Here is a 13,952-nt window from a genome sequence, read left to right on the forward strand (position 1 = left end):
CTGAGGAGGAAGACACAGAAAAACATAGAAACATAGAAGATAGGAGCAGGAGTAGGCCATTCAGCCCCTCGAGCCTGTTCCGCCATTTAATGAGATCATGGCTGATCATCCAAATTCAGTACCCTGTCCCTGCTTTCACCCCTTATCCCTTGATCCCTTTAGCCTTAAGAAAAATATCTAACTCCTTCTTGAATATATTTAATGAAACATTCTCCCAATAACAAACAGAAAACTATTGTCATCCAGACTCGAGTGGTCGTTGGCTTGTTCTCTCTACACAGATGCGGCCGGACCTGCTCTGATTTCCAGCAAAAAAAATAGTTTTTTGTTTTTTTTGTTTTTCATACAGACCCCAGCATCTGCAACATTTGACCCCCTGTGACCCCACCTCATTGTTCTTTGATGTAATGTTTTCCTGACTGACCTGTTTGGACACCATTCACACCTTTGATTGCTGTGATTATCTCTCAGCCGAGGTGTGATAAAGGGCAGTTAGAAAGATTACCTGTAATCATCTGGCAGTATTCTCTGACTATATATGCTGTGCCTATATGCATTTCTTCACTTCACCTGACGAAGCAGCAGCGCTCCGAAAGCTTGTGATTTCAAATAAAGCTGTTGGACTATAACCTGGTGTTGTGTGACTTCTTACATATATAATACGAGCTCGGAACAGCGTTTCCTCAAATCTATTGCTCCCTGAACGAGACAATGGCTGACAAGAAGAAATCAGCTGCCAAGAAGGGCGTTATGAAAATCGTCAAAAAAGCGCCTCCTAAGGGCGGTAAGAAGCACAGAAAGTCGAGGAGGGAGAGTTACTCCATCTACATCTACAAAGTGATGAAGCAGGTTCACCCCGACACCGGCATCTCTTCCAAGGCCATGAGTATCATGAACTCCTTTGTGAACGATATTTTCGAGCGCATCGCGGGTGAGGCTTCCCGCCTGGCTCATTACAACAAACGGCACACCATCAGCTCCCGGGAGATCCAGACCACCGTGCGCCTGCTGCTGCCCGGGGAGCTGGCCAAGCATGCCCTGTAGGAAGGTACAAAGGCGGTGACCAAATACACCAGCTCCAAGTAAAACTCCACGCTGTCCTGAAAGAACAAACTGCAAACACAACAGCTCTTTTAAGAGCCACCCACAATATCTCTGAAAGAGCGACATAAACGCTTCTCCCATTACACTCAAGTTAAACATAGAAACATAGAAGATAGGAGCAGGAGTAGGCCATTCGGCCCTTCGAGCTTGCTCCGCCATTCAATGAGATCATGGCTGATCATCCAAATTCAGTACCCTGTCCCTGCCTTCTCCCCATATCCCTTGATCCCTTTAGACTTAAGAAACATATCCAACTCTTCCTTGAATATATTTAATGAACTGGCGTCCACCGCCCTCTGTGGCAGAGAATTCCACAGGTTCACCACTCTCTGGGTGAAGAAATTCTTCCTCATTTCAGTCCAAAATGGATTACCCCTTATCCTTAGACTATGACCCCTGGTTCTGGACTCCCCGGCCATCATAAACATCCTTGCTGCAACTAGTCTGTCCAGGCCTGACAGAATTTTATAGGTTTCGATGAGATCCCCTCTCAATCTTCTAAACTCCAGTGAGTATAAGCCCAATCAACACAATTTCTCCTCATACGTCATTCCTGCCATCCCAGGTATCAGCCTGGTGAATCTTCGCTTCACTCCTTCCATGGCAAGAACATCCTTCCTCAGGTAAGGCGACCAAAACTGCACATAATACTCAAGGTGCAGTCTCACCAAGGCCCTGTACAACTGCAGCAAGACATCCTTGTTCCTGTACTCGAACCCTCTTGCTACGAAGGCCAACATACCATTTGCCTTCTTAACCGCCTGCTGCACCTGCATGCTTACCTTCAGCGACTGGTGCACAAGAACACCCAGGTCTCTTTGCACTTCCCCTTCTCCCAACCTATTGCCATTCAAATAATAATCTGCCTTCCTGTTTTTGCCATCAAAGTGGATAACCTCACATTTATCCACATTATAGTGCATTTGCCATGTTTCTGCCCAATCACCCAATCTGTCCAAATCATACTGTAATTTCACGACATCCTCCTCACAGCTTACCCTCCCACCCAGCTTTGTGTCATCTACAAATTTGGAGATATTACATACAATTCCCTCGTCCAGATCATTAATATATATAGTGAACAGCTGGGGTCCTCGGACCGATCCTTGCGGTACCCCATTAGTCACTGCCTGTCACTCGGAAAACGACCCGTTTATTCCAACTCTTTGCTTTCTGTCCGACAACGAGTTCTCGATCCAAGTCAATACCTTGCCCCGAATCCCATGTGCCTTAATTTTGCACGCTAATCTCTTATGTGGGACCTTATCGAAAGCCTTCTGAAAGTCCAAATACACCACATCCACTGGTTCTCCCTTATCTATTTTACCAGTTACATCCTCAAAAAATTCCAATAAATTAGTCAAGCATGATTTACCTTTTGTACTGTAATTATTTCATTAACAAGTGTGTTTGAGAACGTTTGAAGTTCCAGCTGTAGATTTAGTTTTGAATTCTCAGATGAGCAGTTTCATTGACCGGATCGACTTTAGCGTCGCTGTTGTATTTCCCGCCCAGCAAACTACAAACACGGTCCTTGGTTGCACTTTGCTCTCAGACACGTTTATTTGTTTTGGGGATGAGACTCGGTTTCAGTCACCTCGTTCTCTGTCAAGACCTTTTCTTTTTTTTAAAGCCAGTTGGGAGTCAATCTGTTTATTCACCGGAGGTTTGCTGCAGTGTAATAACCCAGAATGGGGTTTCTTAGAGACCAGAATGGGGTCAGTTTGAACACTCTGTCCCTCCTCTCTTCTCACAGCAGGACTCCCAGATCTGGTTTCACTCCCGCAGCAGCGCCTGTGCAAAGGATCGATCGATAATCTGTGAATCTCACTTTTACACAGATTGAGCTGGAATGTGTCCCGTTACAGAATCAATGGGGATTGAATCCCGCCAGTGACAAGTTGAAATTGAATCCGAAATTAATCCTGATTGTAACAGCCTGGAATTTGCAAGGGGGAGATGTCATACAAAAGACATTTTAAAAATGTTCAGAAATCGTTGGATAATAGTGAATTTATTAACTTAATTCGCTGGTATACTGGCCTAGGAAAATATTGGCGGGCTGTTTGAAATTAAAAAATGGTTGGCGGGCTGCCTGTTGATGACAGTTATTTTCGCTCTCTTTTCATTGGCGGGAAAAGCCGACTGTGATTGGTCACCGGAAAACACCAATGAAAGTCACCACAGATTGACCAATCACAAGTAGGCTGTCTTCATTCCTCCAGAAGGTAGAAGAAGGGCAGATGTGGAAGGAGACTTTCATTCTTTCTCTGAACGGGCGAATTGTGGAAATGTCTGGAAGAGGAAAAACCGGCGGTAAAGCTCGGGCCAAGGCTAAGTCCCGCTCATCCCGGGCCGGACTGCAGTTCCCTGTGGGCCGTGTTCACAGGCTCCTGCGAAAAGGCAACTACGCTGAGCGTGTGGGTGCCGGAGCCCCGGTCTACATGGCTGCTGTGCTCGAGTATCTGACCGCTGAAATCCTGGAGCTGGCCGGCAACGCGGCCCGTGACAACAAGAAGACCCGCATCATCCCCAGACACCTGCAGCTGGCCATCCGCAATGACGACGAGCTCAACAAGCTGCTGGGAAAGGTGACCATCGTTCAGGGCGGGGTGCTGCCTAATATCCAGGCGGTGCTGCTGCCCAAGAAAACCAGCACTGCCAGCCCCAAGAGCAAGTAAACTGGACAAGATTCAATCTAATAACACAAAGGCTCTTTTCAGAGCCACCCACTGTATCTGTGAAAGGGCTGTTTACTGTAATGTTCTATGGCTCACAATTATCCCAAATCTAATTTAACATGTTAAATCTTAAATTCTACTTTGAATTTCAATTGCAACAGTCTTGTCCAGTAAGTTATCTATCCATCACTCACCTGACAATCAAACACTGTCATACCGTCACCGAGTGACAGATACAATAGCTATCCTGTATTGACGAATATTCCTCACTCACATGCAGTACCTGTGAGTGAGCGCTAGTGCTTTTCCTATACTCACCTGTCAATCCCACACTGACACAGTACCAGAGAGTGACAGATAATGTATCTAGTGTAGCCTCATCAGACATTTAAAAATGTCACGTTGTACTCGACAGTGTCAGATACAGTATCTCATTTTCCACCAGCCAATCAGACACTGACAATACAGGGGGTGACATATGTCTATCATACGCACTTTTGTCAATCCCAGAATGACACATTGTACCAGAGTGACAGAGACAGTGCCTTTCCTGTACTCCCTGTCCGTCCAACACTGACCCACTGTACCAGACAGTGACAGATACAGTATCCCATATTCAGCAGTGAATCTCACATTGGCACCTAGTGCCAGAGTGACAGAGACAGTGTCTATCCCACAATCAATGATCAACCACACTGTTCACACTAGAATCGGGTGAGCGCGTCCATCTGCTTTTAATGGTTGTTTGGAGTTTTCAGCTTGACCAATAAATACTTGGCAATGGTTTTAAGCTGAACATTAGCACGGTGCTGACATATTTTCTCCCCGAAATAAAATGGTTTCTGCTGAATAATTGTCTCATGTTGCAGCACTCGCTTTCAGCCAGGAGATGGCACCAACCTCTAATAGTTTGGAGTGTGCGGATTGTGTCCACACATCCAGACCGCTGTGTGTATGGTGCTGTCCGGGGAGCTGGCCAAGCACGGGGTGGCAAAGTATGCCATCTCCAAGTAAAACTCCACAATTTACTGACAAAATACCCAGATAACACAACGGCTCTTTTAAGAGCCACCCACAACCTATGTCTGTCTTTGTCGAATACAATAATTATAAATAAAAGTCTGTCTTTCAATTTGGTGGAATGTTTAAAACTTAATATAACATTGATCAATTGAGGCCAACAGTTAATTCTGTTAAGGAAATGGATTCCAATCAATCGACCAATCCGAAGTAGCCTCAGGTTATAGCGGGCTCCAACAGTTAGAACTGGAGACATTACAGTCCATCCAATGACTTTACTTAAACCCTTGAATTCCACAATCCCCGACAGTATCTGTGCAGGAAGCAAACTTCAGAAGGAGAATAATCTCACAAGTTGGCCTCTTGCCACAGCAGCTCCGATTAACCTATTGTGATGTTGAAAGCTCCGGTTCCCCGTTACACCACCTGCCTGATATATAAAAGCTGAATGCAAACATAGAAACATAGAAAAATAGGAGCAGGAGTAGGCCATTCGGCCCTTCGATCCTGCTCCACCATTCAAGGTGATCCTGGCTGTCCCTCTATCTCAATACCATATTCCCGTTCTCTCCCCATACCCCTTGATGCCTTTTGTGTTTAGAAATCTATCTATCTCCTCCTTTAATATATTCAGTGAATTGGCCTCCACAGCCTTCTGTGGTAGAGAATTCCAACAGGTTCACCACCCTCTGAGTGAAGAAATTTCTCCTCATTGCAGTCCTAAATGTCCTACCCCGTATCCTGAGACAATAACCCGTCATTCTAGAAGCCCCCAGCCAGGGGAAACATCCTCTCTTCATTCAGTCTGTCTAGCCTGGTCAGAATTTTATAAGTTTCAATGAGACCCCCCCCTCATTCTTCTAAACTCTAGTGAATACTGGCCTAGTCGACCCAATCTCTCCTCACACGACAGTCCTGCCATCCCAGGAATCACTCTGGTGAAGCTTCGCTGCACTCCCTCCATGGCAAGTATATCCTTTCTTAGGTAATATTGTTTGGTGATGCCTTGGATGTTGTCGCGAAGGACTTTACGGTGGCACTTGGCTCCGCCCTTTTCCCAGTCCGTTTCCTTATTTTGCACTTACAGACCTGACAATTCTTATTCAGGCATATAAAATGAATGATAAAGTCTCGCCGTCCTGGTGAATTCATGAAGCCAGCCCGGATCTGATTGAGAAAGGCAGAGTGTGAGAGAGGCTGGGAGGAGACAGAATCAGAGTGACAGACAGAGCAGAGACAGCGTCCTCTGAGCTTCAGCTCCGCCTCCAGCTTTCACGCTTCAGCTCCTCCCCCTTTCCCCACACAGTGGTTCAGCCGACAGGAAGGGCCCCTGCGAGCCCCCCTCCCCCAGCTCTGCCAGCGGGGGCCGTTTCCTCTGTGCTCAGCTGATGATCGTTGAACACATCGCGGAGCGGAGATATCACAGGCCCGAGTAAGCAGCACATCCCACTGGGACTGTGTCCACAGATGGGCATTGAGTCGGGGTAAGTTCAGCAGCAGCCGGGGACTGATGAAAGAGGCTTAGTGGAGCAGGAACTAGTTCCGGAACATGTAGTGAGTGGGGGAAGGGAGAGGGCAATCTCTGGCTGTGTTTGTACTGAGTTAGGTAACATTGAATAAAATCACCTCGCTCTTTCAAATCATTGCTGCTTTCTTCACCCAAAGCAGGAGTGAATGTTCCTGATTCAGTTCCAGTCTCACCGTGTTTGTTGTTCTCGGACAGTGAACAGTGGAAACACAGCCTGAATGTCAGGATGTGGGCAGTTTCACAAAGAGCTTCCATTGCAGGCAGCAGGAGAGAAGTGTGAAAGGAGACATTTCAAAACATCGTTATTTTGTTCCGGTGCGTTGAATTCTCCAGAACCGTGTTGCTGGTGATCGAGAGTTACATTGTCGCTCCACCAGATACATCAGGACCCGGGCTCTGTGGCAGTCTGTTAAATACACAGGCCCTCAACTCACTTTCAATAGACTGAAAACAATTGTTTGTACAGACCAGGTGCCTGTGGTTATATTCCAAGAAGCGTTCCTGAAATTTATATTTCGTCCCTTGGGAATGGGAGATATAAACCTGGACTGTGCCAATCGGATGGTCCCATTCATGGTCCAGTGCTGGGTTTGGGTTGTGTCTGGATGCTGATAACTTAATATTGAACTGTCCTACACAACTGGTGTGGAGAATCTGAGTGCCGCTGTACTGCAGTGAGGTCAGACAATGACACTCTTTGTATCGCGGTTGCCCCTCTACAGATATTTTATTTATTATAAACATACATGTTAATTATAACTTTATTTTCATATTCTACCAGCACCTGTCCATATATTACAACAAATATTGTTCTCTTATTAATCTCGTATCAAAATACTTCAATGAGCCAGAATAAACGTAATCTTTCCTCCACCTGGAACACAAGGAACAGTGCAGGCAGCTCCTTCTCACACACAGTAAGTACATTATCACTCACAGAGCGCAGAGACACAGAACTGGCCTCAATCCTATTATCACAGGCAGCAGAAGCAGTCAGTCCCACAGTAATCCTAATTCCTAGAGTTTCATTATAAATCCCACAGTCACTTGCAGCAGTGGAATAGATGTTGTTTCAATGTCCAAACATATCGCACTGACAGGCAGATCCATTTTCTCTCCCTGACACACACGAACAGAGAGACACTGATATGGAGCCAATGCCCGCTGCTGGCTGTATAGAATCATAGTGAGTTACAGCACGGAAGGAGGCCATTTCGGCCCATCGTGTCTGCACCGGCCAACAGAGTAAAACATACACTCACATAACAGTGACCGGCAGATATGACTAAAATCCACATTTCTGTACAAGAAACTGGCAGGTTCTTATTAAAATCCACAATCACATACTGGAAACTGACAGTTAGAGAGTAACACTCACTCACAAATACCAGAAACTGGCAGATACTGAATAAAACACACATTCCCGTATTGGAAACTGACAGTTAGAGAGTAACACTCACTCACAAATACCAGAAACTAGCAGATACTGAATTATACACACATTCCCATATTGGAAACTGACAGTTAGAGAGTAACACTCACTCACAAATACCAGAAACTGGCAGACACTGAATAAAACAAACATTCCCGTATTGGAAACTGACAGTTAGAGAGTAACACTCACTCACAAATACCAGAAACTAGCAGATACTGAATAAAACACACATTCCCATATTGGAAACTGACAGTTAGAGAGTAACACTCACTCACAAATACCAGAAACTGGCAGATACTGAATAAAACACACATTCCCATACTGGAAACTGACAGTTAGAGAGTAACACTCACTCACAAATACCAGAAACTAGCAGATACTGAATTATACACACATTCCCGTACTAGAAAATGACAGATACAGCATAAAACCCACACTCACATAACAAAGACAGGCAGGTGTAAACATTTACAAGCTCTTCCATAGGAGAAACTGATTGATACAGAATTAAACCCACATTCACGTACTTGAAACTGACAGGTACAGAAAAAAAACCCAAACTCACAAATCAGAAACTGACAGATACAGAGTCAAACCCGCACTCCCATCCCAAAGAGTGGCAACTGTCGAGTAAAATCAACTCTCACATAAAAGACACTGACAGATACAGTGTCAAACAAACACTCACATAGCAGAAACTGAGAGGTAATGATTAAAACACACACTCACAGAACATAAATTGACAGATGCAGTGCAAAACCAAGGCTAACACACCAGAAACTGATAGGTAAAGTATAAAGTACCCCTCAAATACGAGGAAATGAAAGTTGTACTACTCACATCCCAGAGCAAGAACGATACAGAGGAAAACCACACTCACATACAAGAGAATGACAGGTACAGAGTGAAATCCATACTCACATACCAGAAACTCACAGGTATAGGGTAAAATCCACACTCACATACAAGAGAATGACAGGTACAGAGTGAAATCCATACTCACATAGCAGAAACTCACAGGTATAGGGTAAAATCCACAATCAGATAACAGAGACTGACAGGTACAGAGTGAAATCCATACTCACATACCAGAAACTCACAGGTATAGGGTAAAATCCACACTCACATACCAGAAACTGACAGGTACAGAGTGAAATCCATACTCACATACCAGAAACTCACAGGTATAGGTTAAAATCCACACTCACATAAAAGAAACTGACAGGTACAGAGTGAAATCCATACTCACATACCAGAAACTCACAGGTATAGGGTAAAATCCACACTCACATAAAAGAAACTGACAGGTACAGAGTGAAATGCATACTCACATACCAGAAACTCACAGGTATAGGGTAAAATCCACAATCACGTACCAGAGACTGACAGGTACAGAGTGAAATCCATACTCACATACCAGAAACTCACAGGTATAGGGTAAAATCCACACTCACATACCAGAGACTGACAGGTACAGAGTGAAATCCACACTCACATACCAGAAACTCACAGGTATAGGGTAAAATCCACACTCACATACCAGAGACTGACAGGTACAGAGTGAAATCCATACTCACATACCAGAAACTCACAGGTATAGGGTAAAATCCACACTCACATAACAGAAACTGACAGGTACAGAGTGAAATCCACACTCACATACCAGAAACTCTCAGGTATAGGGTAAAATCCACACTCACATAACAGAGACTGACAGGTACAGAGTGAAATCCATACTCACATACCAGAAACTCACAGGTATAGGGTAAAATCCACACTCACATTACAGAAACTGACAGGTACAGAGTGAAATCCATACTCACATACCAGAAACTCACAGGTATAGGGTAAAATCCACACTCACATAACAGAAACTGACAGGTACAGAGTGAAATCCATACTCACATACCAGAAACTCACAGGTATAGGGTAAAATCCACACTCCCATACCAGAAACTGACAGGTACAGAGTGAAATCCATACTCACATACCAGAAACTCACAGGTATAGGGTAAAATCCACACTCACATACCAGAGACTGACAGGTACAGAGTGAAATCCATACTCACATACCAGAAACTCACAGGTATAGGGTAAAATCCACACTCACATAACAGAAACTGACAGGTACAGAGTGAAATCCATACTCACATACCAGAAACTCACAGGTATAGGGTAAAATCCACACTCACATACCAGAGACTGACAGGTACAGAGTGAAATCCATACTCATATACCAGAAACTCACAGGTATAGGGTAAAATCCACACTCCCATAACAGAAACTGACAGGTACAGAGTGAAATCCATACTCACATACCAGAAACTCACAGGTATAGGGTAAAATCCACACTCACATAACAGAAACTGACAGGTACAGAGTGAAATCCATACTCACATACCAGAAACTCACAGGTATAGGGTAAAATCCACACTCCCATACCAGAGACTGACAGGTACAGAGTGAAATCCATACTCACATACCAGAAACTGACAGGTATAGGGTAAAATCCACACTCACATAACAGAAACTGACAGGTACAGAGTGAAATCCATACTCATATACCAGAAACTCACAGGTATAGGGTAAAATCCACACTCACATGACAGAAACTGACAGGTACAGAGTGAAATCCATACTCATATACCAGAAACTCACAGGTACAGGATAAAATCCACACTCACATAACGGAGACTGACAGGTACAGAGTGAAATCCATACTCACATACCAGAAACTCACAGGTATAGGGTAAAATCCACACTCACATGACAGAAACTGATAGGTACAGAGTGAAATCCATACTCACATACCAGAAACTCACAGGTATAGGGAAAAATCCACACTCACATAACAGAAACTGACAGGTACAGAGTGAAATCCATACTCATATACCAGAAACTCACAGGTATAGGGTAAACTCCACACTCACATGACAGAAACTGACAGGTACAGAGTGAAATCCATACTCATATACCAGAAACTCACAGGTACAGGATAAAATCCACACTCACATAATGGAGACTGACAGGTACAGAGTGAAATCCATACTCACATACCAGAAACTCACAGGTATAGTGTAAAATCCACACTCACATGACAGAAACTGACAGGTACAGAGTGAAATCCATACTCATATACCAGAAACTCACAGGTATAGGGTAAAATCCACACTCACATAACAGAAACTGACAGGTACAGAGTGAAATCCATACTCATATACCAGAAACTCACAGGTATAGGGTAAAATCCACACTCACATGACAGAAACTGACAGGTACAGAGTGAAATCCATACTCATATACCAGAAACTCACAGGTATAGGATAAAATCCACACTCACATAACGGAGACTGACAGGTACAGAGTGAAATCCATACTCACATACCAGAAACTCACAGGTATAGGGTAAAATCCACACTCACATACCAGAGACTGACAGGTACAGAGTGAAATCCATAATCACATACCAGAAACTCACAGGTATAGGGTAAAATCCACACTCACATAACAGAAACTGACAGGTACAGAGTGAAATCCATACTCACATACCAGAAACTCACAGGTATAGGGTAAAATCCACACTCACATGACAGAAACTGACAGGTACAGAGTGAAATCCATACTCACATACCAGAAACTCACAGGTATAGGGTAAAATCCACACTCACATACCAGAGACTGACAGGTACAGAGTGAAATCCATACTCACATACCAGAAACTCACAGGTATAGGGTAAAATCCACACTCAGATAACGGAGACTGACAGGTACAGAGTGAAATCCATACTCACATACCAGAAACTCACAGGTATAGGGAAAAATCCACACTCACATAACAGAAACTGACAGGTACAGAGTGAAATCCATACTCACATACCAGAAACTCACAGGTATAGGGTAAAATCCACACACACATACCAGAAACTGACAGGTACAGAGTGAAATCGATACTCACATACCAGAAACTCACAGGTATAGGGTAAAATCCACACTCACATACAAGAGACTGACAGGTACAGAGTGAAATCCATACTCACATACCAGAAACTCACAGGTATAGGGTAAAATCCACACTCCCATACCAGAGACTGACAGGTACAGAGTGAAATCCATACTCACATACCAGAAACTCACAGGTATAGGGTAAAATCCACACTCACATGACAGAAACTGACAGGTACAGAGTGAAATCCATACTCACATACCAGAAACTCACAGGTATAGGGTAAAATCCACACTCCCATACCAGAAACTGACAGGTACAGAGTGAAATCCATACTCACATACCAGAAACTCACAGGTATAGGGTAAAATCCACACTCACATAACAGAAACTGACAGGTACAGAGTGAAATCCATACTCACATACCAGAAACTCACAGGTATAGGGTAAAATCCACACTCACATGACAGAAACTGACAGGTACAGAGTGAAATCCATACTCACATACCAGTAACTCACAGGTATAGGGTAAAATCCACACTCACATACCAGAGACTGACAGGTACAGAGTGAAATCCATACTCACATACCAGAAACTCACAGGTATAGGGTAAAATCCACACTCACATACCAGAAACTGACAGGTACAGAGTGAAATCCATACTCACATACCAGAAACTCACAGGTATAGCGTAAAATCCACACTCACATAACAGAAACTGACAGGTATAGGGTAAAATCCATACTCACATACCAGAGACTGACAGGTACAGAGTGAAATCCACACTCACATACCAGAAACTCACAGGTATAGGGTAAAATCCACCCTCACATACCAGAGACTGACAGGTACAGAGTGAAATCCATACTCACATACCAGAAACTCACAGGTATAGGGTAAAATCCACACTCACATACCAGAGACTGACAGGTACAGAGTGAAATCCATACTCACATACCAGAAACTCACAGGTACAGGGTAAAATCCACACTCACATACCAGAGACTGACAGGTACAGAGTGAAATCCATACTCACATACCAGAAACTCACAGGTATAGGGTAAAATCCACACTCACATACCAGAGAGTGACAGGTACAGAGTGAAATCCATACTCACATACCAGAAACTCACAGGTATAGGGTGAAATCCACACTCACATACCAGAGACTGACAGGTACAGAGTGAAATCCATACTCACATACCAGAAACTCACAGGTATAGGGTAAAATCCACACTCACATACCAGAGACTGACAGGTACAGAGTGAAATCCATACTCACAAACCAGAAACTCACAGGTATAGGGTAAAATCCACACTCACATACCAGAAACTGACAGGTACAGAGTGAAATCCACACTCACATACCAGAAACTCACAGGTATAGGGTAAAATCCACACTCACATACCAGAGACTGACAGGTACAGAGTGAAATCCATACTCACATACCAGAAACTCACAGGTATAGGGTAAAATCCACACTCACATACCAGAGACTGACAGGTACAGAGTGAAATCCATACTCACATACCAGAAACTCACAGGTATAGGGTAAAATCCACACTCACATACCAGAGACTGACAGGAACAGAGTGAAATCCATACTCACATACCAGAAACTCACAGGTATAGGGTAAAATCCACACTCACATACAAGAGACTGACAGGTACAGAGTGAAATCCATACTCACATACCAGAAACTCACAGGTATAGGGTAAAATCCACACTCACATACCAGAGACTGACAGGTACAGAGTGAAATCCATACTCACATACCAGAAACTCACAGGTATAGGGTAAAATCCACACTCACATAACAGAAACTGACAGGTACAGAGTGAAATCCACACTCACATACCAGAAACTCACAGGTATAGGGTAAAATCCACACTCACATACCAGAGACTGACAGGTACAGAGTGAAATCCATACTCACATACCAGAAACTCACAGGTATAGGGTAAAATCCACACTCACATACCAGAAACTGACAGGTACAGAGTGAAATCCATAATCACATACCAGAAACTCACAGGTATAGGGTAAAATCCACACTCACATACCAGAAACTGACAGGTACAGAGTGAAATCCATACTCACATACCAGAAACTCACAGGTACAGAGTGAAATCCATCCTCACATACCAGAAACTCACAGGTATAGGGTAAAATCCACACTCACATACCAGAGACTGACAGGTACAGAGTGAAATCCATACTCATATACCAGAAACTCAC

General features: G+C 43.8%; 1 pseudogene; it reads left to right on the forward strand.

Moving 5' to 3' along the window:
• The first annotated feature begins 650 nt into the window (after positions 1 to 650).
• LOC147088066 (histone H2B 1.2-like) lies at positions 651 to 1,086 on the forward strand (annotated as a pseudogene).
• The last annotated feature ends 12,866 nt before the right edge of the window (positions 1,087 to 13,952 follow it).

The sequence above is a fragment of the Somniosus microcephalus genome, unplaced genomic scaffold (genome assembly GCF_052327205.1).
Source record: "Somniosus microcephalus isolate GS21.2 unplaced genomic scaffold, FLI_Smic_1.0 unresolved_chr5, whole genome shotgun sequence".
Taxonomy (NCBI): domain Eukaryota; kingdom Metazoa; phylum Chordata; class Chondrichthyes; order Squaliformes; family Somniosidae; genus Somniosus; species Somniosus microcephalus.